We start from the raw sequence: 14,823 nt of genomic DNA, 5'->3' as shown, positions 1-14,823 counted from the left end.
GGAACAGATTATCCGGTTTTCGATGCATCTCTATGGGAAAACTCATTTCGCTTAGTGATGTTTTCCCATAGCGATGAATTTTTTTGGAAACAATTAAAATCGTTAAGTGAGGCACCACTGTATTGAGCTTCTGATCAAAACATTTCCCTAACTATTCAGGAGATACATTCTTTAAAATATCATGCTCTGTTGATTTTTCATAGAAATTAATATAGTTACCAAGCAAACAACTACAACAAAAAGCAGGTTTTGAGAGTTACTGTCTGAAATCCAATCATAAGTCCCAAATAAAGTAGGCCCACTGAATCAATGAAATTTATGGAAGAGTGAACTTACTAAATCCCCACTGCTTCAATGGGCCTACTTTGGTTGTCACTTTTGATTGGATTTCAGCCAGTTATTTGTTGTTATTGGAAATCTTTTGGCATTAGTTAAAAGAACACATTATTCATGCTTTTCATAGAGGTGGGAGTAGCACAGTTCTGTTTACTGAAGAATCTAAGAGGCTCATACATAAACTCTCGTGGAACAGAAGGTAAGTATTGAATCAATGTTTTTCTAGCATCTCTTCATTAGGAAATAGCCAAGCGTTTAATGTGAAACATCCAACTGAGCAACATGCCTCTCTGTATTACTATTTTCTTTAGGCATCTTTTAAACAGCCTTAAAGGAGCCCAGAGAACACAACATTAAGAATGCCAAGTGGAAGACCAGCTGCTTGGTAGCATCATGAGGCAACTATATCTGCAGTTTGGATGTGCTGTAGTTGGATGCATATGACATTGGAAGCATCCCTAGACGGAGCTGAGCCAAAGTGAGCAGCAGGATGTTACTTGTGAATAACCTCAGCACCAAGTATGGAGCAGTCTATAACAGGAACCCATCAGTTTGTTTATCTCCTCAATTTGATTTCACAAAACCTATCAGTTGAATTCACAAAGAAATTCAAAATGTTGCTAAATTCTTTTTAGAACTTACCATCTGCCCTAGCTGTATTCAATGGATTCAGTTAATCCCTTTATGGGGTGGATCATGTTGTACCGGCCTGCCATGTAGCTGTTAAAACAGAGCTCTGTTAGGAAATACAGTCAGCAACCTTAATTCAGCACCAGAAACCATGTGGAATACATGAAGTTTCAAACCCTGAGTTTTAATAAGCTTTTTTAGCTCTTTGGCTTGACCACTAAGCATATCAGTTTTACTTTCCCCCACATTCATTATTTCCATCTAATTTTGGAATGTACTTAGTAAACAAGTAAGCAGCAAGTAAACAAACAAACTGTTTGCCCATCTCAGATTGTAACCTTTTTCTAGCACTTCTTCAGACACCGGAAATATATCATTTTTGTGGTAGCTTCAGTGCTTCTTATTTGATTAGTAAATTTCCCCCCTAAAATATACAATGAGATATAACAGCCCAATCAAGTTCAACTGAGGCTAATCTAAATTACCTTTTAATAGTGTCATTTATATTCCACTGCACGTGTTATTTAATCATGCCTTGAAATACTCATTTGTCATGGAGATTCACAAATTTATTGGAAGGCACTGAAAACCTCTCCTTATACTTTCAACGCTTTTCTGATAGTTAATGAAACAACATAATACTAGGGGCTAAATTCAACATTAGCCCAATCTAGAGTAGACCCATAGAAATCAATAGGTTTTAGAATAGTAGTGGGCAATACATCTATTCATTTCAGAGTGTCTCCTTTGGGTGGTGGATTTAGCCCTGAATTTACAAGACATTTTAGTAAATATTTTGTTGATGTTGTCAGTTGAAAAAAAATTAATCTCCCACAGTGCCTCATATAAACACCTTTTGTCTGAATCTACTGTTGCTGTCTATGCTTTATTTCAGGGCTGGTGTGTATGGCAGCTTGGTATGTCTGTAAAAGAGGGGGGATACTTAAAAAGGGAGGGAGGTGCATTTGGTGGGCTGGGATATGATGGTGTGAGCTTGTGAAAGTCATCTGTCAGCTGGTCTCTCCTCCAGCTCACCAGAGACATCTTCATCTTCCTCATCTTCATCTTCTTCTAGGTCTCTCTGCATTAGAAAGATGAAGAAAACTTGCAAAGATCCTCATTCTTTTTGATGGAAATGTTCAGTCTCCACTAGATTCCTTTCCTCCAGAATGATAGCAAGACAAAGTTTGTTTGAACCAAGGTGCCCACGAAGCAAAGTGTGCACATACAGAGCAAGCACAGAAAAGGCTTCTGAAAGACACAAGCAACTAATTCAGTGATTCTCATTCGTAAATGTCCATCAAAGAATCAACTATTCTCATTTTGCAGAATTTTACAACACTGCACAATTTTGCAAAAGCTAATGATGCCAATGTGGAGAATACTGGTCAATGTCTTCTACTACTACATCTCAAGTTTGGTCAGATTCATGTTTCTAGCTTTGATGATACTGTCTACCCATCTCATCCTCTGGTCCCCTTCTCCTCTTGTCTTCACACTTTCCCAACATCTCTAGGGAGTCTTCCCTTCTCATGAGATGGCGAAAGTATTGGAGCCTCAGCTTCAGGATCTGTCCTTCCAGTGAGCACTCAGGGTTGATTTCCTTCAAAATGGATAGGTTTGTTCTCCTTGCAGTCCAGGGGACTCTCAAGAGCCTCCTCCAGCAGCACAATTGAAAAGCAACAATTGTTCGGTGGTAAGCCTTCTTCATGGTCCAGCTCTCACTTCCATACATCACTACAAGAAAAACCATAGCTTTGAGTATGCGGACCTTTGTCGGCAAGGTGATGTCTCTGCTTTTTAAGATGCTGTCATTCATTTTTTATAGTCTCAGATTCTGTCCAAGTATGAAGAAATGCATGAATGTTGGTAAATTCTTCCGAAATGATTCAGTAGGTGGGCAGATTCAGTAGGTGGACTCTGTTGTACCTGTTTTAATAGATATTAGGAGTAAGGAAAAAGCAGCAAAACTAATTTCACTGCCAGAAACAAGTCTGAATACACTGAATACACAAAAATACTGGATTCCAAATTTAAAGAAATTTGTAAATTTTATTAAACTTGTATCAAAAATGAATGATGAACCTGAAAAGAGCCTCCCCAATGAGTGTAACAATTGGGCAATGGCAGCAGCTTGTTGGATGATCCTTCCACCTGAGAAGCACTATTGGATTGCTTCTGACATAAACAAAGAAGAAGATATAAAATGAAATTAATTTTTCACTTATCCCCAGTTCTTCTTCTGTCTGCTGCAGTCCTATGCACATTTACTTGGGAGATGTCTCCACTTACCTCATGTTGCAGTCAGTATCAACAGGAAGGGGGCATGCTTCTCATTGAAAGCACCACAATAGCTTCATTGGAATGGATTTAAGTCCTGTTACTTTTTAAGAGCAGCATCTACCCATCCCACCAGTACCTCATATACTGGGATGCTGTGGGTGGTGACCCAGAGGGAGGCCCAGAAATCTGCCACTCAAAACCAGGCCTTCTCTGCAGTTGCTACATCACTTTGGAACTTGCTCCCACCTGAGGTACGATAGAGTTGTGAACCGCCTAGAGTAGCGCTGGCAGCCATATGGGCGGTATAAAAGTCAAATAAACAAACAAACAAACAAACAAACAAATAAGCAAGCCCCATCCTTCCTTGGTTTCAGAAGACAAGTTAAAACCTGGCTGTTCTCACAAGCCTTTTATGGTCTTATCCAGACCTGAGCAAAGTGCAGCCCGAGGGCCACATACAGCGCGTGAGCTGCTTCTATCTGGCCCGCCGGACATCAAAACCGTTTATAGCTTTTTTTCTAAAATTGATCAGTTGCTTATCTTTAATATACCACAAAAAAGCTCTTTAGTATTTGTGAAAATTAACAAGTTTAAAATAAAAACAATAATAACATCACTGTTTCATTTTATTTTTAAGTAAAGTTGGTTTGGCCCCCCCGAACACAATTCAGATTTTTCATGTGGGCCCCCTATAGAAATTAATTGCCCACCCCAGCCTTATCCCAGAGTATTTATTTATTTATTTACAAGATTTTTTTTAAGCCATGCCATTACCAGTGGTCTCTGAGCGGCATACAATATTAAAACTTTAAAAACATTAAAACCATTAAAAGTAAGCAATAATATAATAATATCCTATATTATATACAATCATTAAAACATTAATATTAATAAATCCTGTTGCTCATGTGGCCAGCTCTTTGCCCGCCGCCAAAAAGCCAAAAGTGTTGGAGCCAGGCAGATCTCTATAGGGAGGGTGTTCCAAAGTTGGGGGGCAACAGCCGAGAAGGCCCTATTTTGACATGCCATCCCCTTCACCTCTATCAGTAATGGCACCTTCAGAAGGGCCTCCTGGCCTAATCTTAGAGGATGGGCAGGCTCATATGGAAGAAGGCGGTCCTTTAGGTAACCAGGTCCTAAGCCGTTTAGGGCTTTATATGTCAAAGTAAGCACTTTGAATTGGGCCCGAGCAGCAACCGGCAGCCAGTGTAAACTTTTCAGAACCAGTGTGATATGAGTACGTGTGGCAGCACCACTTACCAGCCATGCAGCCCAGTTCTGTGCCAGTTGCAGTCACTGGACTGTCTTCAAAGGCTGCCCCACATATAGTGCATTGCAGTAGACCAGTGCATGTGTGACTGTTGCCAGGCTCCACTCATCCAAATAAGGGCAAAGTTGATATATTCTCCACAACTGTAAGAAGGCACCCCTGGACACTAAGTCCGCCTGAGCTTCCAAGGTCAGACCCAGGTCAAGGAGCATCCCCAAGCTGTGGACCCTGTCCTTTAGGGGGAGTGTAACCCCATCTAAGGCAGGGAAATGACCCTTTAACCTATCTGGCAGAGCACCAACCAGCAGCACTTCTGGATTGAGCCTCAGTTTATTGACCCTCATCCAGTCCATTATCGAGTAGTCTTGCTTGAGCTATTGGTTTTTCTTCTTGTACCTGTGAACTTGCTTTGTTCTGCCACTTATTATTACTGTAGTTGGGATTTATAATTCTTTATAGTTATTATCCTTTTGTACTAGTTATTTTATTCTTGAGATTATATTCCTCACCTGTTGTTCATGTGAATCTTCTATTGGGTCTGTTGTGTATTTTGTGTTATTCTGGTCTGTTTGCCACCCAGAGTAGTGGTCAAGCCACCATTTGGTTGGAATGAATGAATGAATGAATGAATGAATGAATCAATCAATCAATCAATCAATCAATCAATCAATCAATCAATCAATCAATCAATCATGATTAACATTAGGTGGATTGGAGCCTTTCAATGGAAGGCAGTCCAGTGATATAAAGGGAATTTATTTCTAATTAAACAGAATGGATGATCATGTACATATATATTTAAGTAGGGCCCTATGAAAGTTAGGGAGTTATTAATTATGGGTGGTAATAAAACAGGAACAACTTGTGACTTTGTTCCTCCCCCCACCTGCACCCCGTGAGAGGAATGGGACAGGCTCTGGAAATCTTTTATGCCTGAAGTGGAATATCTAACTGGCATTTCAAGTACTAAAATAGTAAGCTTCAGTTCCTCATCAGTTATTAATTTCCTTTGTAATAAATTTATCCATTTAAAGTGAGATCTGAGGTGAAAGGGTGCTTTTTCCCCTTTCCACAGACCATGACTTCCATCGTACAGCTCAACCTAAGAAAAATGACCACCATCCTGTAGTAATGGGTGCATAAAGAGTGAGCTACCTATTTCCATTTCGTGTAGAGGTAAAAAATCCTTAAGTTCAGAATGTTCCTTTTGCAACAGTAACTGTCTTTCAGATTCCCCATATAACTCCCCCCTCCCTTCTTTTTGAGTGATAATGGAAATCCCATATGTTACTACATTTCCAAGGACTGGCATACACATTCATTTATGCAAGATTGGATGCTAAGAATTCTCTTTGAACTCCTATTATTTCTAGTTCAGTGACTTCCGTCTCGTTAGGTGGTGCAACATGAATTGGGCTGCTTGTTACTTTAGGCTGCACTGGTGAGCATGTTTAATGCATTGTCCTGACCCACTTAATTAACATACGTTATTTAAAGATAACACTAGACTGAACCTCAGACAGATGTTGCATAGCATCAGAGGATAAGGACTGACAACTGAGTTCAGACCAGCATCGTCAGGACTGTCCCTTATACACACAGAGTGAAATGACCTCCTTCTCTTGGCACCACAAAAGAGGCAAAGATAGATGAAGACAAAAAAATGAGGAAGGTTTTTTTTTCTTTAAAAGAAAGAAAGGTCTGTCTCTTTCAGGAACAGAAATATTTCTTAGGCTAGCCTCTGTATAGTGTTAGTTCATGGACTTGTTGCATCTAAGCACAGACGGCAAAAAACATTGCTGGTTCTAGCCTGGAAAAACCTGGCAGGTCAGAATTATTTCATACTTGATATGCATTGTATAGAAGATAATACATAATTTCTAACAGCATCTTAAATCACCCTCAGTAGGATAGAGTGATGGAATGAATGAGCATTGTTAAATCAACACTTAGAGTTGGCTCTCATTGAGTCTACTCTAATTGGGTCAATAGGTGTGGGTCTGCTATGGCTGCATCATAATTGTGGATGTTGGGGTCAATCCCAAGGTGGCCTGGATTGAAGTGGACAGCCGCAGTTCAGTTCCAGGATGGATTGGGGTGATCCTGAAGTGCTCCAAAAAATGTTAGGAATGGGGGGGGGGCATAAAGACATGCAGGCAAAGTGGAGAAAGGGTAAGATCAACCAAAGAGGGTAGCGGAAGGTTCCATAATAAGATGGTGAAGCGGTATGAAATGATGATGGAAAGGAGTGAGTTGGGTTTTGCTGATTCAAAACACCAATACAGGGAAAGGGCTTCTCTAGCACTGTCCAATCCCTGAGAGAATGGAGAGAATCAATGCAAGTGGTTGTTTGGGTTTTTTATTGTCTTGCACACAATCTCATCCTAGTTAAGAGCTAGCTAGGCTACTGTAGGACCTACATTAGCTTATTTAGGGCCTATCTGGACTGGCCATTCGGGGTATGGAGTGGATTGGGCTACATAGGTTCTGCTGAGGTTGGTGGAGATGAGTGATGTACCATTTGGTGCACTCCTTCTGTCCCCACAACAAACGACCCCTTGTAGCCCAATCAGCTCTTAAGTAAGTGCTTTCCCTGATATTCCTCCCTACTGCCCTACTTCCTTTCTCTTCTTCTCCCCCCACACTCACTCAGAATCTGTGGCCATGATACCAGGCTGCTGGAGGGTGCTTTGGTTGCAATCTCTCATTCAGTTTCTTCCCACCTCTTAGCTATCCCCTGTGATCTCAATGGAGGCAGGAAACCAGCCACAGTTGCGGGGTGGCTCAGAGGGGCTGTCAGCTTCAGCTTGTCACCCGTCAGTTGTTCTTCCTCTTCCATGCCTGCCCCCTTCTCTGTCCCACCTGCACTGAAAGATGATCTTCACTTTCCCCTCTGACCTTCTAAAGTTGCTGTTTAAGCATCGCTGTCACATGTTTGCTGCAGATTTCCTTCACTTCAGGGTTTCAAGGTTTATGGTGTATTTTCACCCCCAACAACACATACATGGGCACGCGCACACACATCACATTGGATTTAAAAATTGTTCACCTCAGAGGATATGTCTTCCCTCAGCCTGCTGGGCTCCCAATCATGCCAAAAAGGATGAATGCTCTAGCCCTATATCAGAATGGTGTGCGGGGACAGCTCTTAAAGGATGGATCATTCTAAGTAGAAATACATGCAGGCAGATGTGGTCCCTTTTTTCATGCCAAAAATGCCATCAGAGATATATAAATCATAACTATATGTGGACAGGCTCAGAGATTTTGTTTCACTTTGATGTACTTTAGATGGAGTGACCATGTGACTGCCATAGGGGTCTGCATTCTTGTCTGGACTTTGCACTCAAAGCCTAGACATCATTTACATTTTAACACTGGCCAAAGCAAATTTGCTGCAATTGGCTTGAACCTGCCTCAAGCATTGTCCACAGAGACAAGATACTGCCTGTGTCCTTCTACTTTTTGTTTGTTCCCTTTCTCATTTGGGCGTGGTTGAGGGGTCACTACCAGGCATTAGAAAAACTTGGAGGTAGTCGACAGAACTACCTGGAGAACTTTGTGTCTGCAATTTGGAATTTGGAATTATTTCTTTTTGGTCTACCATGTTGCCAAATTTCATGGTGGAATTTATAGTTATTTGTTTGATTTTCCCTATTCAAGTAAACAGGAGCTGCTGAGGGTTGGCATTCTGAATCACAGTTTGGATTTGGGGTCAAGATTGGATCAATAACAGTCTAACTCTGAAGTGCCAAGCAAGGATCTGAGCTGAATCAGAAAATCTGTATGCAGGTCCAGTTGGGACTAACAATTGGATTTAGTCATCTGTTTTAAAATTAAATATCAATAATATGTTTTATGTTTATTTTGTACAATGCCCTGAGAAATGTACTGCATTAGTCATCAAACAAACAAACAGACAGACACACAGACACATTATTTATGTGATGCAAAGTGGTGGTGACAACAATAACAATCTTATCATAAAATTGATGCTATAGACAAAACTTGATAAACTGATACATTGGCCTAAAATACCATACATGAACATGCAGATATGTGAAGGCACCTTAAGACTAGACAACTACCATCTTATGATAGCCATTCTTGGAGCCATTCTGAATCGAAAAAGCTACAGTTTCCCACCCACCACATCAAGGTGCACAGTACCCAAACCCACTCAAGTTATTTTTAGCTATATGCATTAGATATGGCAGAAGTCTGAGCAGAGGCAGAGCAGGTTTGAGAGCTTTCATTAAGACCATTCTTTTTAATGCAGGTTTTCCCTTAGTGACTGGCTGTCTGAGAGGCATTTTTAAATGGATTTTTGTGCTTTGGTGTTCATGTTGTTTACCATTTTTAGTGTGGTATTTTTTTATTGTTATTAAATATTTGTATCCTTGCCTTTTTAAAATATTTGTATACTTGTCATCATGGAATTGTTGTAGATCACAAGTTGAATATGAGCTAACAGTACAATGTGGCTGCGAAAAGGGCGAATGCTATTTTAGGCTGCATTAACAGAAGTACAGTCTCCAAATCTCATGAAGTACTAGTCCCCTTCTATTAGGCACTGCTTAATCCTTATGTTGAGTATTGTGTCCAGTTCTGGCCAATACACTTTAAGAAATATGCCAACAAACTGGAACGAGCTAAGAGGAGGGCAACAAGGATACTCAGGGGACTGGAAACAAAACCCTATGACTGAGAAAACTGGACATGTGTAGCCTTGTGAGAATAAGACTGAAGGGAGATAGAATTGCACTTCTCAAATGCTTGAAAGATAGTCATAAAGAGGAGAGTCAGAATCTGTTCTCGATTATCCCAGAGTGCAGAAAGTATGATAATGGATTCAATTTACAGGAAGCCAGATTTTGGCTGAATATCAGTAGAAACTTCCTAGCAGTTAGAGCAGTATAACAATGGAATCAATTACGTACCTTGGAAGGTGTGAGTGCTCCAACACTGGAGGCATTCAAGAGAAAATTGGACAACCATCTGTCAGATCTACTTTGATTTGGGATCCTGCACTGAGCAGGGGATTGGACTTGGTGGCTTCACCGTCTCCTTCCAACTCCGTTATTCTATAATTCTATGTTTCTGTGACATTGGCTTTTAATAGTATAAGTCATTTTGGTACCTCTTTAAGGAGAAAGGCAGAGTAAACAGATTTTAAATAAATAAATAAATAAACATTATTTGGGGGAACACAAAGTATTGAAGAGATAGAAAAAAGTCTATAAAGAAAAAAGAAGAAGGGAAGAACCTAAAAGACAGTCCAAGGAGCACTGAGAATCTTAGTGGCTTCAGAATGCCAGGTAAGGATAGAATCAAGGGTCTTGAACAAATCATGACAAACTGGCTGGAACACCAGACTGGCACACTGAATACCACAACATTGTTGCAGGTCCACATGTCTACTACTCATCTACTTATTTAATCTTTGCCATATCTTCTTTGATGGTAAATAAGTGACTTTCCCTGATATTAGCCAAATAAAGTCCCAAATGTTAGGAAAAGGTAAGTTATCTGAGAAACAGGGCATACAAAATGAACATGTTTATGCAGAATAAGTATGGCTATATACATTTCAGTTATTTGTATAACTTATCTGGAACGTATGATTAGTTTTTTTATTAACTCCCATATAGACAGTACATCATATTGTTGTTAACTGGTCCATATTTAAGAGCTAGGAGAGTGCTGGATGTGTACATTCATATTTCTTAATTAATCTGAGTTGTTGCCCACTGTGGGACCACTACCCCTCTTCATATTTATTTTTAATACCCCTTTACTCTTTCTGTTGTAATATATTGCTATATTTATTTTACAACTGCATTGTTGCTGAGTCACAACGTTGAATTGCCTGTGGTTTTTTATTTCCTTTCTTCCATTATATCCCGTTTGGTTTTTTTTTAATTCTAGTGAAGTACCTGAAGGTATTTCCCAAAATGTTTTTTTATTAATAGCATGTTGGTCTTTGGGTTCTCTGGTGGTGCTTGTGTAAGAACAATCAGTAAGTGACAGAAACTTCATTGCTTTTGATTTTGCCTGTTGTTAATATAAAAGTATAAGCAGTAGAACAGGAAGAGCAAGACAGATTTGTTTTAATAAGATGCAGTACATAAATGTTCTATTAATAGTTGTTGTGGGTTTTTCGGGCTCTTTGGCCGTGTTCTGAAGGTTGTTCTTCCTAACGTTTCGCCAGTCTCTGTGGCCGGCATCTTCAGAGGACAGCACTCTGTTCTATTAATAATTAATCTTGGGACTACAGCATCAATGGAGGCAAATAAAGGGAGTATTTACCATATTTACCTTCTTACATCATGGATCTTCTAAAGAGTCTGGTGATGTCGCACACAGGGATGAACAAGGGTTATTTGCTCCAGTCCACAGACACTCTGACATCACACAAATATGCCTGATCTGATCTGATCTGATTTAGTCCACTGCACATGCCTAATCAATAACTTGTGAGAAAAACGCTGGGTGACAACAGAGAACAAGACCAATGATGTCATACATAGAGAAAGAGAGAGAGAGAGAGAGACCCAAGATCTTTTCTTTAAAACACCCATCATTCGACTCTGAGGAGGGTCTGTGAGTGAGGTCACTGGACTGTATATTCTGGAGGTATTCAAGAGAAAATTGGACAACCATGTGCCAGATCTACTTTTATCTGCGTTTAGCAATGGTTTAAACTCAATGGCCTTATAGGCCTCTTCCCACTCAATTATTCTATAGAGTACTTTTATAATTCAGCATTTTCCCATTTGGCTTAGCTGCAGTGCAAAAGCAATATATTTGTGTCATTGTAACACATATAGTAAGAGACTAGTGTTCTTACTCCCCCACCTTTTAAAATTTGATGTTATAACTTATACTACAGTAATAATGATGCATGTGCATATGAATGCTGTATGGGTTATGAGTGTTTGGCTCAGAACTTCGGTTTAGGACTTTATAGTCTTTCTTTTTCTCCTTTTCTTTCCTTTGATTTACCTTTCCTTGTTGGGGCAGAGGTGTCAGTGCCAAAGCTCATGATCATTGTCTCATGCTTCTTTTTTCCTTGTATTCTCTGGGATGAAAGTGGGCAAATAATTCTGCCAGAAATAAATATTACAGCGCTGTGTAACCTGTTCTCCAAGGTTCAGCCATTTGTATTTCTGCATTCACAGGAATAGGATTTCCCTAGAGATCCAGTAACATGCAATCCTGGCAAGGACACAGATGAAGATGAGACCTCAGTATCATCAAAAAGGCACAGGGTAAGTCAGGTCCTAATTTTTGTCCTCTTGTTCAAAACTGAGGGACAAGTGTAGAGCTCTACTATTTATTTGTTATTATTTTGCAGTCGCTGGTATGGTCAAAGTGGTATTTGTGGGATATCATGTCTCATATGCCAAAATAACTCATCTGGTAACATTTACCTCACTATTTTAAAACTGTAGAACGCCCTTTGGAAAATGTAAAAAGTCTTTTGTGCAATGAATGTATTTCTGACATTTTTAGCTGAGATGTGGCGAATATTTCTGACTGGTAAATAAGACCAGTATGGGAAAGGGATGGCTATTCACTGAAATGTTCTGCTGCATGTGAATTGCATGTACAGTATTGGTAAATGTTGAGATTTCCTGACACTTCCTTCTGAATCTGCTCCAATCCTAGGGAAAGTGTCAACGTTTGACACATCTCAGACATTTGCCACCACTTATTGTCATAGATGTCTCCTGTAAGCAGATCTACACACTCCCAATAGCTTAAGCTTTTGGTTGCTCTGGAAACTAGATGCGTGACCCATCCCCTCCAAAAGGCTGCAGCTATTGCTGGGACTTCAGCAGAGATATTATTACATCAACATCTAATTTATTCATACTTAAAGAAATTTCATCCTCAGCTTAAGTTAGAAGACTGCACAGCTGACTCAGGCTACTGCTTAGCTGATCTCATATCTGCTCACATCAGCAAGTACTCAGCATGTACCCCTCAAACATGTCCTATCACTATGACCACTGTCTGTTGCAGTCTGCATTGCAAATTATTTGTGTGCATATGTGTTCTGTGCTGTCAAGTCAGAACTGACTCATAACAACCTTAATGGGGCTTTCAAGGTAAGTGAAATATTTAAGGAGTGGTTTTACCAGTTCCACCACCACTACCCTGGCAAGTTTCCATGGCCAAGTGGGGATTTGAACCCTGTTCTCCAGAGTCCTAGACCATCACTCTGTCCATGACAGCACACTGGGAAAATTATTTACTGAAGGGGAAAGCAAATGCACCTGGTCTACTGACGTGAAGGGACAACTTGTGGTCCCTATGATTGGACAATCCAGACAAATCTCCTGTACCAGTTCCACCACTTTCAGTCATAGCTTGCTTTCAGCTTGTAAGTGGGAGTAAGATTCATGATATGTGAACCCACAGCACGTACATTTTAATCAGCTGGCTCCACATTCAGAAACTCAGAGGTCTCTATCCTTTAGATCCTGAATATATTAACTTGATACATTTCTTAGACCCTTTTCAGATAGCAAAATGAAATTGATGAGGATAGAGAGTGGGGTGGGGGGAATAAGAAAGCTATTACGCATGAAAGAGGCCTTGATGAGACTGCCCATCTCATCCCACTCTTCTAAACACCCTTATTTTGTTCAGATACTTCTGCATCTAGACCATCACATAATTCCATTTCATTTTATTTTCCATTTTAATGAGTGGCATAAATGAGGTTATTATAAGGGATGGGCAATATTTCATTTGATCTGGGTTTTTCCCCAATACTTTTAAGATTGCATCTTTCTTCATAAATGGAATGGAAAGAACTTGCAATTTTTAAGACATTGGAGGAACTTGAAAATAGTCAAATTCATCTATGTGGGAAGAAGCTTAGAGATGTCCATAGCTCTTTATAATTTAGTTGGGAATCACAGCTTGTAGTGTACTGTGATGCTGAATCATGGCTGTCAACTATCTCTCTTTCTCAACAGATTCCTCATCATTAACAGGTATATAACAAGCAGTTATTACATACAGCATTTATAATAGTTGAGCTGGGTTAACAGTTGAGTTGAGCATACTCAATTTGACCAGTGCCCATGGTTGTGAATATTATTTTGTGTTTTCAGTAAGGAGAACATACCAGAAACTGCCAGCTTCTTAACAAATAAAATGGGAGGAATATGTGTTTTTTATTTTGTTTTTGTTTTAACTATGGAAGAAGCAACACTAGAGGTGTCAATCGCTAGTCATTGTACATTATTGTGGCTCTGGATGTTCTTGTCAATCCTCTGATTTCATTTACAGTGAGAGACAGTGGCTTACCAAAGGCTGCCAGGTGTTTTTCATGAAGGACGTGGATCTCCCACATCCAGTACAAACCTTCTATTAAAGGTACTTCTTTTGAAAATGGTGTTTTTATCATTGTAATCATATTGCAATTAAGATAGAAAATTTTGTTGTTGATGCTATGTCGCGTCTGACTTCATCCTGATTTCATTGGAGGAACCACTTTGACCAGCCAAACTAACTTGAAATAAGGCATTTAAAAGGGGATATCTTAATTTGTTGTTGTTGTTGTTTAGTAGGTAAGTCATGTCCGACTCTTCATGACCCCATGGACAGAGCGTGCCAGGCCCCCCTGTCTTCTACTACAACTCGGAGTTTGGTCAGATTCATGTTGTAAGCTTCAATGATACTGTCTACCCATCTCATCCTCTGGTCCCCTTCTCCTCTTGCCTTCACACTTCCCCAACATCAGGGTATTCTCCAGGGAGTCTTCTCTTCTCATGAGATGGCTAAAGTATTGGAGCCTCAGCTTCAGGTTCTGTCCTTCTAGTGAACACTCAGGGTTGATTTCCTTCAAAATGGATAGGTCTGTTCTCCTTGCAGTCCAGGGGACTCTCAAGAGTCTCCTTCAGCATCACAATTCAAAAGCATCAATTCTTCAGTTGTCAGCCTTCTTTATGGTCCAGCTCAGACCTTCATGCATCGCTAGTGGAAAAACCATAGCTTTGACTATGCAGACCTTTGTCGACAAGATGATGTCTCTGCTTTTTAAGATGTTGTCTAGGTTTGTCATCACTTTCCTCCCCAAGAAGCAGGCACCTTTTAATTTCGTGGCTCTTGTCACCACCTACAGTGATCATGTAGCCCAAGAAAGTAAAATCTGTCACTGCCTCCATATCTTCCCCTTCTGTTTGCCAATGGGACCAATGGCCATGATCTTAGTTTTTGTTTTTTGTTGTTGTTTTTTATGTTGAGCTTCAGACCATTTTTGGCACTCTCCTCTTCCATCCTAAATT

The 14,823-nt window shown here is 40.0% G+C and overlaps 1 long non-coding RNA gene across 1 annotated transcript in view; it reads left to right on the top strand.

The window, feature by feature from the left end:
• Positions 1-1,025: 1,025 nt before the first annotated feature.
• LOC140704213 (uncharacterized) overlaps positions 1,026-14,823 on the top strand; it is a 34,491-nt gene continuing 20,693 nt past the window's right edge. Inside the window, exon 1 of the long non-coding RNA XR_013542170.1 lies at positions 1,026-13,912. This is a non-coding gene — a long non-coding RNA (uncharacterized LOC140704213). The remainder of the gene's footprint in view (positions 13,913-14,823) is intronic.

Source organism: Pogona vitticeps, chromosome 2 (genome assembly GCF_051106095.1).
Source record: "Pogona vitticeps strain Pit_001003342236 chromosome 2, PviZW2.1, whole genome shotgun sequence".
Lineage (NCBI taxonomy): Eukaryota > Metazoa > Chordata > Lepidosauria > Squamata > Agamidae > Pogona > Pogona vitticeps.
The sequence above is the reverse complement of the archived record's forward strand: the minus strand, read 5'-3'. Positions and strand labels throughout refer to the sequence as shown.